Here is an 11,772-nt window from a genome sequence, read left to right as displayed (position 1 = left end):
ATGGGTTAAATATAATGCCTACGATGTCATGACTAATATTCACAACACTCAGGAGCTTTAACATTTTACTCTTCCAATTTTCTTTTTCAGACATGTTAAAACTGATCTGTCATCCCCACACCTAGTCTTTTATTATCATCTGGGTAATTGCGTGTTAAATGTAGAACTATTAAATGACCTTCATCATTCATGTCCCAAGACTATAAAGTTATGAGCCGTCTGTCATATGAGTACAACATACATTTGGTATATTACCGATATATAACGTGCTTTCAGCATTAGTAGCTTATGTGCCGCCCCCGGGCCAGCAGACGAGCTGTTCGCATCCGGGTTCTCAGTGGCTCGAGGGTCTCCGGACCGGGGGTCGTGTGGCCACTCAAATGAAGGAGGGTATTTACAAGGAATTTTATAGAGTTCGTGACGCCACCTGTGGTGTGTGGTAATTAGGAGTACCACCGCTGCAGTTGGGAGTACCCAGGGAAAATGGAGTGGGGCAGCCAGGTGTTGTGACCCTCCACGGGTAGGGGGAATACCCCAGGACTCTGTGATTGAAGACGAGTGCCGTTGGATGCAAAGGGGTCACTGTGGTACTCACTCAGTCCATTAAGCTGACACCGACAACTGGTCAAACAAGTCTCTGGACAATGCTGCCGCTGAGGGGAGCTTAGTTCGGGTCCCATCCCCAATGGTTCTGCCTGGTAATCCGTGATCTGCCTCCTGGCAGACTTCTTTGGTGGTTCCGGTAGTGTGAAACTTGCCGGGTCCCGCTCCCCACTATGGATAAGTGTGGGAGCTTGCTCTCAGGGCTCGCACTTGGGATTTTCTGGACCATTTTGAATTGGAAACTCCTATCCCCCTCGTTGCGCTATTGCCCCAATTTTGGAGCGGGTGGGAAAGAATCTTGAAGGCTCCGCTCTCCTCGGGTAAATTATCGGGTTGCCTGAAGCTACTCCCCGACCTAGGGTACACGTACCCCGTCGTGCCTTGGTCCCAGCCTGGTGATGGTGCAAGGACGCCGGCTGTCCTCCTCGACAGATCCGTGCCCCTTGCCATGATCCTCTGCGACCGGGGGTCCAGCTCCTCTAGGCCCAGACCTCCGTCTGTCACCTAGATTACTTCCCAGGAGCCCCGCTCCCGACTTCCTCTCACTTTCACTTCTCAGACTCGACTCTCTCCTGACACTCCTCCTGACCTCCCCTCCCCAATCCCCCAGGTGGGCGACTCTATTCCACTCAAGCCGTCCACTGGTGTGTTTGGTGAATGTGGTGCAGGGTGTATCTAGGATTTGATTAGCTGATATAGGCAACACCATGTAGTTAGGGACCCTAAATCAAGAAGGAGGTGGATACTTCACGGGAGGGCAGATTGTGCAATACCCTGTGACGACTTGATAGTCCAGGGGCGTCACACTTAGTGCATAGTGCAGCAGAGTAGCTTAAAATGGTTTTCTACTACTATAATATTGATAACCCAGTTGATCAGCTGTTAGGGGTCCAACACCCACCACCTGATACCAGCTGCGGCAGCAGCCCAATGTAAATAGTTTAAGGAGCAGAAAACTTCATCTCCATCACACTAAAAATCTTAGGATAAAATCATTTGAGGAAATACCCTGCAGCAAGTAAAAAGATAAATAGTAATAGTACATGTAAATAACACAGGGTATTTAGTTGACAATATTTTGATCATAAAAGCCTAAAGGCCATCCCACCATGCTATAGTGTACCCCATCAGGATGGTCCCAATCTCTGATAGTTCACCTCCCTATGCAACAGCAGATCTCAAAATAGACGGGGGCAGAGTAGGATTCTGGGTGGGATTCAAAATACTAACAGCAGGTTCCCTGTGTGTGTAAGGAAATCACACCCAATTTAGGCCACATCCCTGGAATACTACACCCATTTTTCTGACCACAACAATTTTTTGCTGTGCACACCAGTTTGTACACCATTTCCTCAACCACAAAGTACAAGTAACGGTAACGAAAAGTAAAGGCACCATATCCCTCTTACGCTTCTTAAACCTTCATTGATAGCCTCACTGCCTCTTGTCAAGTACGAGTTGTTCCAGTCGAAATATCAATATTTGTAATTGTGTATTTTTTTTAACTCAGTCCTATAGTTGGGACCCCTGCTCAAAATGGACAAGATGACTTAATGCCCATCTATCACCTCAATTACCTGCTGCAACCAATCTCTGACCTCAGCAGTCACATGTCAAACACACACAAGTAACCACTGAGGCCACTGGTTGACTGAAGCAGTCAGGATCTCATCACATACAGCTAAAAAGGTTGCCCAACCCTGGATAACGACTTTTAATGTTCCAAGTGATGCACCCTATCAGCTGCTGCATCGGTCACGTGAAATAACAATGTCTTAAGATTTTAAGGGTAACACAACACTTGTAGTGGAGCCCTTCGGAAGGTAATTATTCTTTTTATGTTTTTACTAGATACATTTGGGACAATGACAAGGGTTGTTCAATAGTGGAGAACCCTTTAAACGTACAGCAGAGCAGACCACCAGAACAGTGCTGCTTTGTGGGATTCTCATCTGCCTGTTGCCGATTAGGCGAACCGACTGTGATTTTAGCAACTGGTAAGAAACGGCTGGATCCAGGCCTGACAATTTCATATCTGCCCATGGAAAGCTACTGTGTATAGACAAGATGCACATCTGAAAAAGGGGGGCACGCAGCTACATGGCCAAAGTGGAAGAAACTAAAGGAAGATCGAAGAAATGGGTCTACACATCTGTTGGGTGCACCTTAACACTGTGGCCGTTAACAGACAAAACCTAGGATAAACACAAATGAGCAAACACCCTGCAGTAAGTAAATAAATAGTAACAGTACGGTGTTCTGCCCTGCACACTTTTTACATATGGCCACTGCCCGAACTGGTAACATCTGATCGGTGTGGGTGTCTGGCCCTTATCGGAGGCTAGGTTATAAATGTAATAGCAGTGGAAGACCCTTTTAAAGGGAACCTGTCATTGGACCCATACTGCAGCAACCACAGTAATCAGGGCCTGATAACATGATACCAGCAAGGTATGTGATTCTCTGAAATACTCCAGCACTTCAGAGAAAACATAGTTATTTACAGATCTGGCCAATGAACATAGGAAGAGACGAGGCTAGTCTTGTGTAGAGCTGAGTGGACTCGTAGATGACCGGGACCAAACGGTCCTTGATATTTGATTTTTGAAATCCGGTTCCGGGCAGGGTCCCATGTAAGTCTATGGGGCCCAGAATCCAATGATTAAAATGTTGATAGAAGAGATAGGGGGATAGGAGCAGACACACTGTACTTACCGAGACTCTGTCGCAGCTGTACACTGCTCCCAGGCCACCCATTCACTTCCAGGGCTGCACATTAGCCTTCATTGAATATGCACTGCTTTCCCCGCCTACCGGCATATGTGATTGGTTGCAGTCAGACATGCTGCCAACCTGAGTGTTAGCGTGTTTGATGATTCCAATCACAGACCCGGTCTTCGGGTCTATCGTACAGTAAAAATAAATAAAATTTAAAAATTGTCGTAGGGTTCCTCCATACCCAGCACAGATAAAGCCCATGGCTAAAGGTTGCAGCCTCCAGCCATGACTTATCTTGGTTGTGTATCAAAATAAGAGGATCTGCAGGCAGCTTTTTTATTATTATTTAAATAAATAATTTAAAAAACAACATGCGGTCCCCCCAATTTTGATACACAGCCAATATAAAGCCCGACAGCTGGGGACTGGTATTCTCAGGCTGGGGAGACCAAGGCTTATTGATTGGCCTGCTCCCCAACCTAAAAATAGCAGCCTGCAGCTGCCCAGAATTGTCGCATCCATTAGATGCGACAGTCCCAGCACTTTAACCGGCTCTTTCCGATTGCCCTGGTGTGGTGGCAATTGGCTTAATAAGGTGTTAATAACCACTCACAGCTGCCACTAAGCTCTAGATTGGTAATGGGGAGGGTCTATGAGACCTCCCCATTACTAATCTGTAAGTCAAAGTAAATAAATACAAACACTGAAAAAATCCTTTATTTGAAATAAAATACAAAAAAAACCCACCACTTTATTAACTCTGAAAACGCCCCTGCAGGTCCAACGTAATCCACACGAGGTCCCATGATGATTTTAGCTCTGCTACATATCTGAAGTCACAGAGTGCAATCATGAAACATGACCACATGCTGTAACTTCAGGCAGAGATTGAGCAGCATGATCAGTGGTAACGTCACTCAAATAATTTGCAGTCACAGCTGGAGATTCCCAAGGTCCTCCATCTGTGACCACAGGTAACCTGACCTCATGTGACCTCAGTAACCTCCCCATTACTAATCTAGGGCTTAGAGGTAGCTGTGGGCTGTTATTAACCCCTTATTACCCCAACTGCCACCGCACCAGGGTAATCAGGAAGAGTTGGGTAAATTTCCTTGACTGTCGCATCTAATGGATACGACAATTCCGTGTGGCTGCAGGCTGCTATGTTTAGACTTGGGGCAGCCCAATAAGCTTGGGTCTCCCCAGCCTCAAACTTCCCCACCTGCCTTGGGCTAGTTCAGTGTGTTCTGTTGTGACATCGGAGCCTTTGATTCCCCCAGACAACATCACAATGTATAAATATATGAGGGGACAGTACAGAGACCTTTCCAAAGATCTTTTTACACCTAGGCCTGCGACTGGAACACGGGGGCATCCGCTACGTCTTGAGGAAAGAAGGTTTAATCATAATCACAGACGAGGATTCTTTACTGTACGAGCAGTGAGACTATGGAACTCTCTGCCGCATGATGTTGTAATGAGTGATTCACTACTAACATTTAAGCAGAGCCTGGATGCCTTTCTTGAAAAATTTAATATTACCAGTTATGTATATTAGATTTTATGACAGGGTATTGATCCAGGGAACTAGTCTGATTGCCGGATGTGGAGTCAGGAAGGAAATTGTTGCCCATTGGAACTTGTTTGCCACATTGGGGGTTTTTTTGCCTTCCTCTGGATCAACATGTTAGGCTACGGGTTGAACTAGATGGACTTAGAGTCTCCCTTCAACCTTAAAAACTATGATACTATGATACTATGATACATTGCTGGGACTCCCAGTAATCACTAGAATGGGGACAAAAGTCCCAAATTTGTCTTGCTGCACAACTGTAGTGAGAAGGAGTTTAATGAAGTGTCGGTCAAGTATGCATGTTGAATTTCAATTCAAAGATTATATGACTGACAGAAACAGACATGTACAACTCTGTTTCCATCAGCCTCCAAGACAGTGAATGGAGCAACGTATAGAATCTCAACTATAACTCACAGAAAGAAAAATGAAGGGCTTGGAATCACTGCTGTAGTGGATGAGGGTGTGAGAGCGATGGAAGGACTAAAGAACTAATGAATAAATAAAGTATATATTTTCGAAAAATTTCATATCATGATCTGTATTAAAAAAATTAGAGACCTTGACATTTTCACACTGGCCATTAGGGCTATTCTAAGCTCATACTATCTGTTCTTTCATGAAATTCATACATTAGCAGCAAAACATCGAATCTGAGCCTATATTTTGTATGTGCGCATATAATAATCGTAATAATAAAGCATGAGGTTCACGTGACGAGGGTTGTAGGCTTCCGTTTTATGGCCATAATACCAACTAAAACCTTATTTTTTGTACAGAATACAGCCAGGCCCCTTTCTGTTAGACCTTGCATATTAGAGTTCCTGTCCCTGTATGGTACACAGATGAAGTACAGTTTGGCAGCCCGCCTGATCTAATAGTATGGGAGCCACCTAATAGGCTGCGGGCTTGTGACTGTGTATCTGCATGTGTGACCAGCGCTCTATGCAAGCCCTCAGTGTGCAGTTTTATCATCCAGCAATCGCCCCCTCCATTCCTTGGATGTGTGTGTGTGATTTGCTCCTCCTGCACCTGTGATGCCTCCACGTAGTGGGGGATTTGGACACTTTGCACACTACGACATCGCAGGTGCGATATTGGTGGGGTCAAATTGAAAGTGACGCACATCCGACGTCGCAGGCGATATCGTAGTGTGTAAAGCATTTTTGATACGATTAACGAGCGCAAAAGCGTCGTAATCGTATCATCGGTGTAGCGTCGGTCATTTCCATGAATTGGGAATGACCGATGTTACGATGTTGTTCCTCGTTCCTGCGGCAGCGTACATCGCTGTGTGTGAAGCCGCAGGAGCGAGGAACATCTCCTACCTGGGTCATGGCCACAATGCGGAAGGAAGGAGGTGGGCGGGATGTTTACTTCCTTCTTATCTCCGCCCCTTCCGCTTCTATTGGCCGCCTGCCGTGTGACGTCGCTATGACACCGCACGACCCGCCCCCTTAATAAGGAGGCGGGTCGTCTGCCAGAGCGACGTCGCAGGGCAGGTAAGTGCATGTGAAGCTGGCGTAGCGATAATGTTCGCTACGCCAGCTATCACCGTGATATCGCAGCTGCGACGGGGGCGGGGACTATCGCGCTCGGCATCGCAGCATCGGCTTGCGATGTCGTAGTGTGCAAAGTGCCTTAGCTGTATCCTGGTAGAGTACTAGTTTTTGGCCTGGGCGAGGTACACACTGCAGCCCATCTTTGCTGTAAGTAGTGCACATATAATAATCGGGTACAAAAATCATTTTGAAGGAAGGGAGAGGAGGGGAGTTGTGACATTTATTATGAATAATGGGTCCAGTGTTATCAGCTGTTTATAGAACTGTTACCTGTTATTGTAATCCTGCATGTGATGATAATGAGACTGCTGAAAGTCAGCTATGATGAATAGGAAGTATGAGTCTAAGGCCTAAGCCACACGGCGAGAAAAACGGTGCGAGTGGAGTGCGATAAAACATCACATTCCACTCGGATCAATTTTAGCCTGTGTGTGAGCACACATGAGCAATTATTTTCTCAGCCCTAATCGGACCGAGAAAACAATCGCAGCATGCTGCGATTGTAATGCGAGACTCTTTCTCTCGCACCCATTGAAGTGTATGGGGCGAGAGAAAAATCGCACTGCACTCGCCGTACACCGGTGTACCGTGCGTGCAGAGTGAGAATCGCAATAGCCAGCTATGGAGGAGAGAGGGATAGAAATCCCTCCCTCCCCTCCGCAGCGCTGGCTTGCCCCTCCTCATAGCCGTCCCCCCGCAGCTGAGGTCCGCTCGCACAGTCGGACCTCAGTCGCAGGGACACTCGCATGACACTCGGCTCCTGCTGTGCTACCAGCGGGAGCCGAGTGTCATGTGAGGATCGCACTAGTGCCCCGTGTGGCCCCGGCCTTAAAGTATCGCAGTCGCCAACGTGGAAAAGCAAGATTCCTATTTTACAGATTATGATTAGAAAACCTGCCAAAAATTAAAAAACAAGTACATTTTACACAAAAAATGGATCTAAACAATAGGTTGCTTTTAAGTATTCATGCCCTTTAATGGACACATAAATATAGAGATGGAAGGAAGTAGAATTAAATTATTTTCAATTGTTCACAATTAACAACAAAATGATTACTTAAAACATCAAGCACATTTACTTAAATTACAATTTATTAAAGCATATTATTTTAATGATGCGGTCTGACTTGTTATCTGAGGCCGTACTAATACAGTGTCTTCCTTTATACTTCCTTACTTTTCCTTCTTTTCCTTATGTTTGTGAATATAATCTGGTTGCCTAGAAAGCTGATAACATTGGCCATCTACATTAGGTACCGTAACTGCAGCCAAAAGGTGTTTCAACCAGCAGCTACAGCCCTGAACTCAACAAGTAGGTGTAGAATGGCGTTTGCCTCTAAATCCTTAGTCCAGTAAGAACAAAGCAAATTATGGGTAAAGATTTTGTAAGCAAAGAGAAACCCCCCCTCATACGATGCTTTGGCTGATCGTTGAGCCAAAAGCTATATATCCCGATTCACTCCTTACTCACCCAATTCACCAATTACTCACCCGACTCATTCATTACTCACCCGACTCATTCATTACTCACCCGATTCACTCATTACTCACCCGATTCACTCATTACTCACCCGATTCACTCATTACTCACCCAATTCACTCATTACTCACCCGATTCACTCATTACTCACTCGATTCACTCATTACTCACCCGATTCACTCATTACTCACTCGATTCCCTCATTGCACACTCAATTCACCCATTACTCACTCGATTCACTCATTACTCACTCGATTCCATCATTGCACACTCAATTCACCCATTACTCACTCGATTCACTCATTACTCACTTGATTCCCTTATTACTCATCTGATTCCCTCATTACACACTCGATTTACTCATTACTCACCTGATTCACTCACTTCTCACCTGATTCACTCATTACTCACCTGATTCACTCATTACTCATTCGATTTACTCATTACTCACTCCATTTCCTCATTACTCACCCGATTCATTCATTACTCACCCGATTAACTCATTACTCACTTGATTCACTCATTACTCATCTGATTCCCTCATTACACACTCGATTTACTCATTACTCACCTGATTCACTTATTTCTCACCTGATTCACTCATTACTCACCTGATTCACTCATTACTCATTCGATTTACTCATTACTCACTCCATTTCCTCATTACTCACCCGATTCATTCATTACTCACCCGATTAACTCATTACTCACTTGATTCACTCATTACTCATCTGATTCCCTCATTACACACTCGATTTACTGATTACTCACCTGATTCACTTATTTCTCACCTGATTTACTCATTACTCACCTGATTCACTCATTACTCATTCGATTTACTCATTACTCATTGGATTCACTCATTACTCACTCAATTCACTCATTACTCACCCAATTCACTCATTACTCACCCAATTCACTCATTACTCACTTGATTCACTCATTACTCACTTGATTCACTCATTACTCATCTGATGCCCTCATTACACACACAATTCACTCATTACTCACCCAATTCACTCATTACTCACTCCATTTCCTCATTACTCATCCGGTTCATTCAGTACTCACCCGATTCACTCATTACTCATCTGATTCACTCATTATTTAGCTGATTCACTCATTACTCCCCCAAATCACTCATTGCTCCCCCGATTCACTCATTACTTATCTGATTCACTTATTACTCACCTGATTCACTCATTACTCACCCGATTCACTCATTCATTAGACTGTCATACAAACCCCATAATTTGATTGGGTTCAGCCAGTATTAGTCTAATGTGTTTGGTGGCCCTAATGACCGGGATCTTTGAGTGTTCATCCAATGGCACCTGAATACCTTCTTGCATTTGTAACTGTACAGTGTGTACAATTCATAGTTCAAAGGGGCGGCAGAGGAAACACATCCATGTGCTAAAATATATTATCTTAATTTTAATGGATTTTTTTTGTCTTATGGAGTGGACACTATACATAATTAATGGCCTATCCATTGGTCTAATCCCTCTGTTCACCCCTTTTAGCAGTAGAGAGGAGGCTATATATGCAAAGTTAAACTCAGTTGCATAAAAATGACTTATGTGAACAGATGCATAGGTTCAGTTAATTGTTCTTGCACCTCCCATAGAGTATAGGGACACGCATGGTGGCATCCTAAATGCGGGCATGATGCCACATTATGCCATTGTTAGTTACCATACACGAAGAGAGAGTAACTATTTATTAACAGTAACTCCCAATTGCAAATGGGGCAAACAGAGCACTGGTCGTAACTGAGTCACCCAAAATATATTTAGCAAAGATTAGAGCAATGACATGCTGATGTAAATAAAAAAACATAAATGTTTTCATTATTTGATAACAGATATTGAAATAAAAAAAAAAAAGAAAAGAAAAAACCTGACGTATAAATGTTGAGGAGAGCCATAAGATGAAATACTTAATTAACTTCTTGACAAGGGATTGTGGGAAATATGTCGATTTGCCTTACGTAATTCAGGTTTCAGATCATATACATGACACGGATATAAAGATGGCTGCTATTGCCTGTTTCTCCACATCTTGCCTGGAATGCAAGGAATGTCCAGGTGTAAGAAGATACCATATAAGGGAAGACCCCTGGTCAAGCTGGAAGACATCACAGACCAAACCATCAGCATGGATGCACCAGATGACGTCCCTCTCTTCACCATCACCATGGATCCATCCAATGATGTCATAGACCCGCCTACAATGACGCCCACCAATCAGCTCATGGATTAACACATTGTTCGACCTACTGACCAATGAACACATCCGGACATGCCCCTTTGCAAGGTTATATCAGAGCAAGCTCAGTTGTAATAAAGGCAGAGCATGGGCTGACTTCTGTCGAGGAAAGATGAATATCCGACTGTGTCTGATCTCATTTTTCAAGCATGCACTCGATCCACACCAATTAGGCTATGCAGTAGGCAACTAGTGATCTCTGATTAAGAGTTCACCCTAACATTATTGGTGCCCAACGTGGGGCCAATAGACGGAGACACCTGAAATCCTGATGAACCGGCAACTGGAATGGCATGACGTGCTGGACACCCCAGGAAACTGATCACTTCCTAACGAGAGTATGGTAAGTCTGCTGATTTTTCATAATCTGTAGTCTTCCCGTGGTCTCGGTGGGGTATGTGGCACTGATTGCCTGACTGTGTCCGGTTTGTTGGGGTATCTGTTGACGGGCAGACGGGTCTCACGGCTATTGGCCATATTAATCTCGGAAGAACCGTCACATATTCAGTTGCCTGCTGCCTCTTCTGTATTTGTCTTGAGGAGAGATTGACTGGTAGTTAAGAGAGCATGTGGGTTTATGAGTTCTGTTAGTTGTCGCCTGTGATATGGTTTGTGGTTCTAGTGGAAAATTAAGTAGTTAATACGGTTTGGTACAAGACCTAGAGATATAGGGCAGGTTTTAATTGGTCAGGTTAGGCACGTGTTTTTCACGGGCTCTCAAATTTGTTGATATGGTAAAGGATATTGTCTGTGGTATAGTATACGGTTGTCGCCTGTGGTACAGTTTATGGCTCTGTGAGGAAATACGTGGGACTGCTGTTACGTGGTAATCTTGGCGCCTAGCGCAGTGTAGCGTGGAATGGCTGGTACGGAAACCATTGGGGCATAGCGTTTAAGTTGCGCATTGTGGCTGGTACGTGGTAGTCTTGGGGCCTAATGCTGGACGTGAAATGGCTGGTACGGATACCATTGGGGCTTAGCGCAAGCAGGGGTGATACTAGGTGGTTTTTTATTAGGCTAGTTGTAAGTCCTCCAAGAGAGGCGAATCGGCCGGTATAGACACCTTGTAGTCAGGGGTGATACTAGGTGGGTTTTTTTATTAGGCTAGTTATAAGTCCTCCAAGAGAGGCGAATCGGCCGGTATAGACACCTTGTAGTCAGGGGTGATACTAGGTGGTTTTTTATTAGGCTAGTTGTAAGTCCTCCAAGAGAGGCGAATCGGCCGGTATAGACACCTTGTAGTCAGGGGTGATACTAGGTGGTTTTTTATTAGGCTAGTTGTAAGTCCTCCAAGAGAGGCGAATCGGCCGGTATAGACACCTTGTAGTCAGGGGTGATACTGGGTGGTTTTTTATTAGGCTAGTTGTAAGTCCTCCAAGAGAAGCGAATCGGCCGGTATAGACACCTTGTAGTCAGGGGTGATACTAGGTGGTTTTTTATTAGGCTAGTTGTAAGTCCTCCAAGAGAGGCGAATCGGCCGGTATAGACACCTTGTAGTCAGGGGTGATACTAGGTATTTTTTTGTATATTACGGAATGCAGAAATCAGACAGGGACCACGTGGCA

Source organism: Anomaloglossus baeobatrachus, chromosome 2 (assembly GCF_048569485.1).
Source record: "Anomaloglossus baeobatrachus isolate aAnoBae1 chromosome 2, aAnoBae1.hap1, whole genome shotgun sequence".
Lineage (NCBI taxonomy): Eukaryota > Metazoa > Chordata > Amphibia > Anura > Aromobatidae > Anomaloglossus > Anomaloglossus baeobatrachus.
The sequence above is the reverse complement of the archived record's forward strand: the minus strand, read 5'-3'. Positions refer to the sequence as shown.